The sequence below is a fragment of the Branchiostoma floridae genome, chromosome 11 (genome assembly GCF_000003815.2).
Source record: "Branchiostoma floridae strain S238N-H82 chromosome 11, Bfl_VNyyK, whole genome shotgun sequence".
In the NCBI taxonomy this organism is placed as follows: Eukaryota; Metazoa; Chordata; class Leptocardii; order Amphioxiformes; family Branchiostomatidae; genus Branchiostoma; species Branchiostoma floridae.
Window position 1 is genome coordinate 6587628 of NC_049989.1, and position 11189 is coordinate 6598816.

General features: G+C 38.6%; 1 protein-coding gene across 1 annotated transcript in view; it reads right to left on the reverse strand.

Moving 5' to 3' along the window:
• LOC118425616 (E3 ubiquitin-protein ligase Midline-1-like) overlaps window positions 1-11189 on the reverse strand; it is an 83267-nt gene that overhangs the window by 59451 nt on the left and 12627 nt on the right. The window lies entirely within an intron of this gene.

Here is an 11189-nt window from a genome sequence, read left to right on the forward strand (position 1 = left end):
TGATGACAGTTGACGTAACAGGTTAGGATTTGTGAGAAATGTTTTCATACCTCATAGACACCTAAGTAGTTGACAACTTCTGAATAGGAATAACTGGTGTGAGACCTTATATGGCAATTTTATGTATTAGAAGTTGTTTATGACACATGTGTACATAAGTACATAATGAACTAGACCTTCATAACACACATACATTTGCCAAATATTCAAGGCTTATTAAGGGGAGTGCCTTTATCAAAGACTTTTGGGTCTCATTCATGTATTACCAGAGTACCTACCAGCAGTAAAAGGCTGCAAGAAAGTGCATATATAGCGACTTCAACTGACTTCCAGCGTCAAATTGATCAAGACTACCAGACTTCTGGCTGGCCGAATAGTAAATGATGGTAAATGGGGGCTTTGGAATACAAGCCCACAACTGTACATCTGCTTGGAGAGTGCGATGCGGTCGATGTACAGAAGGGGGCGTTGCGGCACGGCCCCCTGACAATCTTTGATTCCCTTTGTATTTCAAGTGGAAAGAAGTGGGTTTCTGACTTTAAGCAGAGCTGAAGGCGACCCGCACAACCTCCATAACATTTCACGGAGGGACCAAAAGCAAATGATACAAATGTAGATGCGCCTATGAATTGTTTTGTTTTATCAGACATTCACTCCATATTTTGTATTGTATCTTGTGTTGTCAAACTCTAACAATACAAAATAAAATACACAATAGAAAACCCGATAAAACGACTTAAAAACGTTAAAAAAAACAGCCGTAGCCTAACCTCTGCTTGGAGAGTAGTGCGACTCCCAATCGGCTGAAATGGATGGGCGAGCCAGAGCATTAAAAAAAAGATTGGTGGTAGTATATTTTCAGATATATATGTGTAATCCATATTTACATGTCCCGAAAATAAAAGCTATATATATGATTTTCCACACATATATACATATGCGCTAAAGAACAGATATATATATGTGACTCTATACACACATATGTGTGCCGTCAAAGACAGATATATATGTGATTCACCACACACATATATGTGTGCCGTCGAAGACAGACATATGTTCTTAGTGGAGCACATATATATCTGTTTTCAACGGCACACATATATGTGTGGTGAATGACACATATATATCCGTTTTGCACGCAGACATATGTGCGTGGTGAAGCACATATATATCTGTTTCCCATGGCAGACATATATGTGCTGCATCAGTCACACATATGTCTGGGTGCAAAACATATATATATGTGCTTCACCACGCACATATGTCTGTGTTTTGTAGCACAGATATATGTGACGCCGCATCACATATATCTGTGTGTTGTAGCTCAGATATATGTAAACGATAAATATTACTAGCAGTTTGGCCAAACAAAGGAGGTCATAAGAGGTCACCACGTAACTGAAAGCCAGACTGTGGTGGAAAAAACGGATGTTGCCAGAGGATTGGGTTTTGATTTAAAAGTTTCCCATTACGTTAATGAAAGATTTAAGAATACAGGAGTTGTTTTTATTTAGACCGCAACTGCTTTAGCGAGCCACCTGTTTTTCTTCTTCAGCTCCAGACATGTAGAATTTAATCTCTTTTTAAAAATGACGTGAGGAAATAAGTCCTCTGACTGGCCGACTCCTCTAGCGTACTATTGACTATATTTGTCCAATTTCCACTATTAGACTACCGATCACCAATCCGGGGACCCTAATAAAGGCAACCAGGGGCGAGTTTAATATTCCCACGAACTTGCAGGCCTGCAGGCCGATTTGAGCTTTCATGAATAAACAATGGTTTAAACAAACAAACACACAAACAAACATACAAAGAACTCCCCCGTGGGTCCTACATTCAGCGCGACCGCGTGCTTCTCTACTCTCCAAGCAGAGGTTAGGCTCAGGCTTTTTTTTTATAGCTTTTTTCATAAAGTTTTCATCAGGCTTTTTATTTTGTACTGTATCTTGTGTTGTCAAACCCTAACAATACAAGATACAATACAAAATAGAGAGCCCGATAAAAAACGACTAGAAAAAATTTAAAAAACAGCCGGAGCCTAACCTCTGCTTGGAGAGTAGTGTGACTCCCAATCGGCTGAAATGGATGGGCGAGCCAGAGAATTAAAAAACAGATTGGTGGTAGTATATTATCAGATATATATGTGTAATTCATATTTACATGTCCCGAAAATAACAGATATATATATATATGATTTTCCACAGATATATATGTACTGTAAAGAACAGATATATATGTGACTCTATACACACATACGTGTGCCGTCAAAGACAGATATACATGTGATTCACCACACACATATATGTGCGCCGTCGAAGACAAACATATGTGCTTAGTGGAGCACATATATATCTGCTTTCAACGGCACACATATATGTGTGGTGAATTACACATATATATCCGTTTTGCACGCATACATATGTGTGTGCGGAAGCACATATATATCTGTGTCCTGTGGCATACATATATGTGCTGCACCAGTCACACATATGTCTGCGTGCAAAACAGATATATATGTGCTTCACCACGCACATATGTCTGTGTTTTGTAGCACAGATATATGTGACGCCGCATCACATATATCTGTGTGTTGTAGCACAGATACAAAGAATTCCTCCGTGGGTCCAAGATTTAGCGCGACCGCGTGCGTCTCTTTTCTCCAAGCAGAGGTTAGGCTCGGCTGTTTTTAGCGTTTTCTTAATCGTTTTTATCGGGCTTTCTATTTTGTATTTTATCTTGTGTTGTCAAACCCTAACAATAAAAGATACAATACAAAATAGAAAGCCCGATAAAAAACGACCAAAAAACGTTAAAAAACAGCCGGAGCCTAACCTTTGCTTGGAGAGTAGTGCAACTCCCAATCGGCTGAAATGGATGGGCGAGCCAGAGCATTAAAAACAGATTGGTGGTAGTATATTATCAGATATAAATGTGTTAATCACATATACATGTTCCAAAAATAACATATATATATATATATATATATATGACTTTCCACACATATATGTGTGCTGTAAAGAAAAGATATATATATATGTGTGACCCTATACACACATATGTGTGCCGTCAAAGACAGATATCTATGAGATTCACCACACACATATATTTATTATCTCTTTATTTCAGGCTCTCACTGGCCCATATGACGTAGGGACAAACATGAAAAACAAAGAATATGTACAACATTTTAAGACAAACTGACAATATTATGGCTATGTGTAGAGGCGGCGCCAGAGATTGGTGAAAAATGAGTTCTTGTAAAAACAGTCGGACCTAAGTACGGACTGTATAATGGTATTAGTAGAATTAAAAAGCCTATGTACAAAGGAGTGGCACTGTTTACGCCATCTGGCGTCGAAGGTATCGGTATGATTGCACACGAACATTTCACTTGTGCTGCAAGGTGTAGGGAAACTCATAATTATACGGAAACAATTGTTGTAGGCAATGCGACATTTCGACAGAACAGTCGTACGAAAAGAATTCCATAACTGCGCACCAAAAGTTGGGAGCAGTGAGATGTGAACAGTGTTTTCTTAACAGTAGGTGAACAAAGACAAAATTTTCGAATTATAATATTTGCACGACAATACAGACCCCTTAGCTGGGCAAGAATACAGTCATCATCACTCAGTCTGTCATTAATAGCAATTCCAAGATATACAAATGATGTCACAAATCTCAAACACTCTTCATACAGTTTGATCGACGGGAGCCGATGTAAAAGTGGCAAACTAGCACTCGGCAAGTACATGCAGCATGTCTTGTTTACATTGAATAATAAATCATTTTCTAAACCAAAGTCTTCACAAGTACTTACAAGTTTTTGCAGAGACTTAAGGCTAGGACATAACAAACACATGTCATCAGCGTAAAAAAGATGGTTCCCAAGAAAGCCTCCTATATAGCAACATACTTTAGTACAACTGAGTCTCGAACTTAAGTCATCCATATATGCATTGAATAGTAGCGGGGATAGCAGACTCCCTTGCCTTACACCATTTGATACATAAAAGCAGGGAGACAAAACATTGTTCCATCTAATACACATTGTTTGGTTCTGGTACCAGTAAACCAGAAACCTCACCAAATACACCGGGACCTTTCTGTCAAGAAGTTTTTTTTAAAAAGGGTCCAATGGTTTACCCTATCAAAAGCCTTGGAGGCGTCCAAAAAACAAGCAAAAACTGGAGAGCCGAGACCCCGGCAGTACTCAATTGTCTGTTTTAAATTAAATACACACATGTCAAGACCATGTCCACGTTTGAAACCAAACTGATGAGCAGTGGTTTGAAGATATGGCTCTAGCCTGTTCAATAAAACAGCCTCCAGAACTTTGGATATTGCTGATGCAATTGCTATTGGTCTATAGTTATCACTATCAGAAATATTACCAGTTTTGTTTTTAACAACCGGAATGATGGCAGTATCTAACATACTTTTCGGAATGAAGTTATGGACAAGCGCGGCTAAAACAATAGTGATATGCATATGCTAAGCTTAGGTCACGCATATTTAAGGTGTTCATTACTGATTTCGTCAGACCCTACCGCTTTTCCATTGGGTAAGTTTCTAATTATATCATATACTTCCACAGCAGAGATTTGCATCCCCGAATCAAATTCAAAAGGACAACCTGTCGACAAATCAGACATAACAGCAGGTCTATGTATCTCACTATTAACAGAGTTCAACAGTTAATCAAAATGCGACTCTTCCACATGTCTGCAATGTGCTCAGCCCCAGAGCAACCATCTATAGTATTAGGTATTACAGAATGAGAGGATTTAGTACTACGGACCTTTTTCCAGAATTCTCTAGTATGGCCGGCATTGAAACTTTTCACAGTCGAGTCGGCTCTTGCCCTGTTTTCCTCCTGTTTACAGTGTGCCGTCGAAGACAGACATATGTGCTTATTGGAACACATATATATCTGTTTTCAACGGCACACATATATGTTTGGTGAATTACAAATATATATCTGTTTTGCACGCAGACATATGTGCGTGGTGAAGCACATATATATCTGTGTCCTGCGGCAGACATATATGTGCTGCACCAGTCACTCATATATCTGGGTGCAAAACAGATGTATATGTGCTTCACCACGCACATATGTCTATGTTTTGTAGCACAGATATATGTGACGCCGCATCACATATATCTGCGTGTTGTAGCACAGATATAATATATGCAACGATACCTTAGTAAAGGCTGGCCAAACAAAGGAGGTCATAAGAGGTCACCACGTAACTGAAAGCCAGACTGTGGTGGAAAAAACGGATGTTGCCAGAGGATTGGGTTTTGATTTAAAAGTTTCCCATTACGTTAATGAAAGATTTAAGAATACAGGAGTTGTTTTTATTTAGACCGCAACTGCTTTAGCGAGCCACCTGTTTTTCTTCTTCAGCTCCAGACATGTAGAATTTAATCTCTTTTTAAAAATGACGTGAGGAAATAAGTCCTCTGACTGGCCGACTCCTCTAGCGTACTATTGACTATATTTGTCCAATTTCCACTATTAGACTACCGATCACCAATCCGGGGACCCTAATAAAGGCAACCAGGGGCGAGTTTAATATTCCCACGAACTTGCAGGCCTGCAGGCCGATTTGAGCTTTCATGAATAAACAATGGTTTAAACAAACAAACACACAAACAAACATACAAAGAACTCCCCCGTGGGTCCTACATTCAGCGCGACCGCGTGCTTCTCTACTCTCCAAGCAGAGGTTAGGCTCAGGCTTTTTTTTTATAGCTTTTTTCATAAAGTTTTCATCAGGCTTTTTATTTTGTACTGTATCTTGTGTTGTCAAACCCTAGCAATAAGAGATACAATACAATATAGAGAGTCCGATAAAAACGACTAAAAACGTTAAAAAAGCAGCCGGAGCCTAACCTCTGCTTGGAGAGTAGTGCGACTCGCAATCGGCTATAATGGATGGGCGAGCCAGAGCATTAAAGAACAGATTGGTGGTAGTATATTATCAGATATATATTTGAAATCACCTAAACATGTTCCAAAAATAACAGATATATATATATATGATTTTCCACACATATATGCGTGCCGTCAAAGACAGATATATATGTGATTCACCACACACATATATGTGTGCCGTCGAAGACAGACATATGTGCTTAGTGGAGCACATATATATCTGTTTTCAACGGCACACATATATGTGTGGTGAATTACACATATATATCTGTTTTGCACGCAGACATATATGTGTGCGGAAGCACATATATATCTGTGTCCTGTGGCAGACATATATGTGCTGCACCAGTCACACATATATCTGCGTGCAAAACAGATATATATGTGCTTCACTACGCACATATGTCTATGTTTTGTAGCACAGATATATGTGACGCCGCATCACATATATCTGCGTGTTGTAGCACAGATATAATATATGCAAACGACACCTTAGTAAAGGCTAGCAGGAGCAAGTTGAATATTCCCGTGAACTTGCAGGCCTGCAGGCCGAATTGAGCTTTCATGAATAAACAACGATTCCAACAAACAAACAAACAAAGAAACAAACAAACACACAAGCAATTCCCCCGTGTGGTCCTAGATTTAGCGCGACCGCGTGCGTCTCTACTCTCCAAGCAGAGGTTAGGCTCCGGCAGTTTGTTTTTTTTAGCTTTTTTTAAATAGTTTTTTATCGGGCTTCTATTTTATATTGTATCTTGTGTTGTCAAACCCTAACAATACAGGATACAATATAAAATAGAGAGTCCGATTAAAGCTTTAAAAAAAAAGCTTAAAAAAAACAGTCGGAGCCTAACCTCTGCTTGGAGAGTAGTGCGACTCCCAATCGGCTGAAATGGATGGGCGAGCCAGAGCATTAGAGAACAGATTTGTGGTAGTATATTATCAGATATATATTTGAAATCACATAAACATGTTCCAAAAATAACAGATTTTTATATATATATATGATTTTCCACACATATATGTGTGCTGCAAAGAACAGATATATGTGTTACGCCAAAAATAGTTACTCAATATAATATGGTTTTGAAACGGTCAGACGTTTCGGATAGAATCCACTATCCTTCGTCAGTGACACTGAAGAGATCTGGAAGAAACAGGTCTTTTATACTCTAACTATTAATGAAGACAATTTCAGATGTCCAATAGGAAAAGGTTGTAAGACAATTCAGACTGAAGACAGTTTGGATTCCAAAGAAAACAAAGCTAAGCCAAAGTCAAGCTGAAGACAATTTGGATTTCAAAGGATAGCAAGGCTAAGACACAGTTAATGCAAATGAGTCAATTAGCTCCTGTTGTTCTAGTTACAGGAGTTAAAAGATATATGTGTTACTTTATACACACATATGTGTGCCGTCAAAGACAGACATATGTGCTTAGTGGAGCACATATATATCTGTTTTCAACGGCACACATATATATCTGTTTTGCACGCAGACATATGTGCGTGCGGAAGCACATATATATCTGTGTCCTGTGGCAGATATGTATGTGCTGCACCAGTCACACATATATCTGCGTGCATAACAGATATATATGTGCTTCACCACGCACATATGTCTATGTTTTGTAGCACAGATATATGTGACGCCGCATAACATATATCTGTGTGTTGTAGCACAGATATATGTAAACGATGAATATTACTTGCAGTTTGGCCAAACAAAGGAGGTCATAAGAGGTAACTGAAGGCCAGACTGGATTTTGATTAAAAATTTTCCCATTACGTTAATCGAAGATTTGAGAATATTAGACCGCAACTGCTTTAGCGAGCCACCTGTTTTTCTTCTTTAGCTCCAGACATGTAGAATTTAATCTCTTTTTAAAAATGACGTGAGGATATAAATCCTCTGGCCGGACGACTCCTCTAGCGTACTATTGACTCTATTTGTTTAAATTCTACTACTAGACTACCGATCACCAATCCGGGGAGCCCTAGTAAAGGCTAGCAGGAGCGAGTTGAATATTCCCGCGAACATGCAGGCCTGCAAGCCGATGTGAGCTTTCATGAATAAACAATGGTTCAAACAAACAAACAAACAAAGAAACAAACACACAAACAATTCCCCCGAGGTTAGGCTCCGGCGGGTTGTTTTTTTTAGCTTTTTTAAAAATAGTTTTTATCGGGCTTTCGATTTTGTATTGTATCTTGTTGTCAAACCCTAGCAATACAAGATACAATACAAAATAGAGAGTCAGATAAAAAAACGACTAAAAAACGTTAAAAAACAGTCGTAGCCTAACCTCTACTTGGAGAGTAGTGCGACTCCCAATCGGCTGATATGGATGGACGAGCCAGAGCATTAAATACAGATTGGTGGTAGTATATCATCAGATATATATGTGTAATTCACATATACATGTTCCAAAAATAACAGATACATATGATTTTCCACACATATATGTGCGATACAAAGAACAAATATATATGTGACTCTATACACATTATGTGTGCCGTCAAAAGCAAAAATATATGTGTAATTAACCACACACATATCTGTGTGCCGTCGAAGACAGACATATTGGCTTAGTGGAGCACATATATATCTGTTTTCAACGGCACACATATATGTGTGGTGAATTACACATATATCTCCGTTTTGCACGCAGACATATGTGTGTGCGGAAGCACATATATATCTGTGTCCTGGGACAGACATATATGTGCTGCATCAGTCACACATATGTCTGCGTGCAAAACAGATATATATGTGCTTCAGCACACACATATATATGGCGTGAAAACGGATATACATGTATGATTCACCACACATACATGTGTGCCGTAGAAAACAGATATATATGTGCTCCACTAAGCCAATATGTCTGCCGTAAAATTGGTTTTTGAAGTCACACATATATGTGTGTGATGAATCACATATGTATCTGTCTTCGCCAAAATGATTTAACCTTTTTAACACTTGTGTATTAATTGTTTGTCATTAATCATGGGAATATGGTCCTCATTTGCATAATTTCTATTAGCCGATCATCTCCTCCAACCAAAGTAAAAGACATACACAATCTATGTTCAGAAAGAAGGCTTTAATCGCATTTCCTGATAGCCTATGCAAATGATGTCCTCATCTGCATAATCAATGTCCAATGATGTTCACCTGTACACTTGCAAATGCCATAAGTACGAAATTCTTGTCATTTACCACAATGGGATTATGATCAATGGTTTATTCAAACATACATATACATACATACATGGACATACTAAAACAACGTTGCAGCCTTTTATACAATGCTGTAAAACTGGCTGAATTAAGTTAGTTTTAGTCTTAAAAACATCTTAATATATACAACATAATATATTTAACAATAATTGATGCACACAGAGGCTAACATGAGCAGTAATCAAGATTCCATGTAGTAGTGATGTGACGTTATAAACAGGCTATAAATAAGTATTTAAGAGTGTGGACAAGTATGGAATAGCACTGTTTCTGTACCTATCATGTCTGGCAAAAAAAAGGTATGCTAAGCTCGAGCCCTCGTTTTAAATCTCTGTTGTGAATTTCATTACGAGTAGCTGGCAACCAGCTTCGAAAAATGGGTGAATTAAACATAGATTTCGCGAACTTAAGACATAGAAATTCTCTTCTTGCTTTTAAAGTGTTCATATTTAGCCTACATAGAGCTTCGGTATAACAAGTATATTCACTGCCCAGAATGATTCTTAGCGCACGCTTTTGTATGCGTTCTAATGCATCCGATTGTTGACATGTTAAACCTGGATGCCATACCGGGGCCGCATATTCCATGATAGGTCGGACGTAGAATAGGTAAATCTCACAGAGATCTTCAGTGCAGACACCAAATTTAAAGCGTTTTAGTTTTTTAAGCAAAAAAAGGCGACAGCTTCCTTTTTTTTATAATAACGTTAGTATGCTTTCCCCATTTCAAGTCCACAGACATCCAGATACCTAGTATACAGGCATCTTCAGTGTACTCTAAGGCTTTGCCATTCAGTAATAACACAGGAGGTAGAGGGGGATCCTTCATGAAGGAAATACACATTAATTTGCACTTGTCTTCGTTCAATGTCATACGGTTTTCGGATGACCATGTATCTAGTTGGTTAATTGTTGTATTATAGCATTTTATGCAAATAATGCAAATTATGTCCGTATTTGCATATCATCTATCTTTCAACAGTCTTTTCTTCCTCATTTACAGATGTCACATGTTGCAATAGTTCTATGGTAGAACAGAGCGCGTTTAGACAATTTCCTAATTGAATATACAAATCAGATTCCGATTTCCATAATTGATATTGAAGTATGTAAAGCATCATGTAAGCTACCTACATACCAAAAAAAACATGACGATCCGTCAAACATTTCTTGAGTTATTCCCTTTTAAAGTCTGACATTAAACCAGTCCCTGCATTTCCAAAACAAACCACTAGGAGGCCCAAACCTACACCAATTTTTCTCGACCCGATGAGCTATCTAACGCTCAAAAATCATGTCCAGAACTCGAGATATTCTACTCGGAAGTTCCGCTGCAGTACCGTAAAAAGTCACTAGGAGGGGCCAAAATCTAATCGTGTTTAGGTCTGATCAAGACCTACCCACATACCAAACATTAATATAATCCATGCAGGAGTTCTTGCACACACGCACACACACACACACACACACACACACACACGCACACACACACGCACACACACACACACAAACGCTACCCAACGTATAACCGGCAAAGGTAACTAGCAAATAGATCTATAGTCAATAGCACGGAAGAAGATTCGGCCGTCCAGATGAGTTATTTCGGCTTACATATATCTGTGCTACAAAACACAGATATATGTGTGATGCGGCGTCACATATATATGTGCTGCAAACACAAACATATGTGTGGTGCGGCGTCACATATGTCACATTAGAGATTGCGATTCAGAATAATCACCGATTGTCCTAGGAGCCGAGATCGCGATCGCAGTTTGTCCTGGCTAGGACAAACTGCGACTGGGATCTGTCCTAGGACAATCGGTGATTCTATTAGTACAGATTGCAATCGGGATCTGACCTAGGAGAAACTCCGATCCTAACTCAAATGATGAAGATAAAGGAAACAGACTGCGATCGGGATCTGTCATAAGACAAAAGTTTACAGCGATTCTAGTAGGACAATCTCCAATTCTACTAGGAGAAATTCTGATAGATAA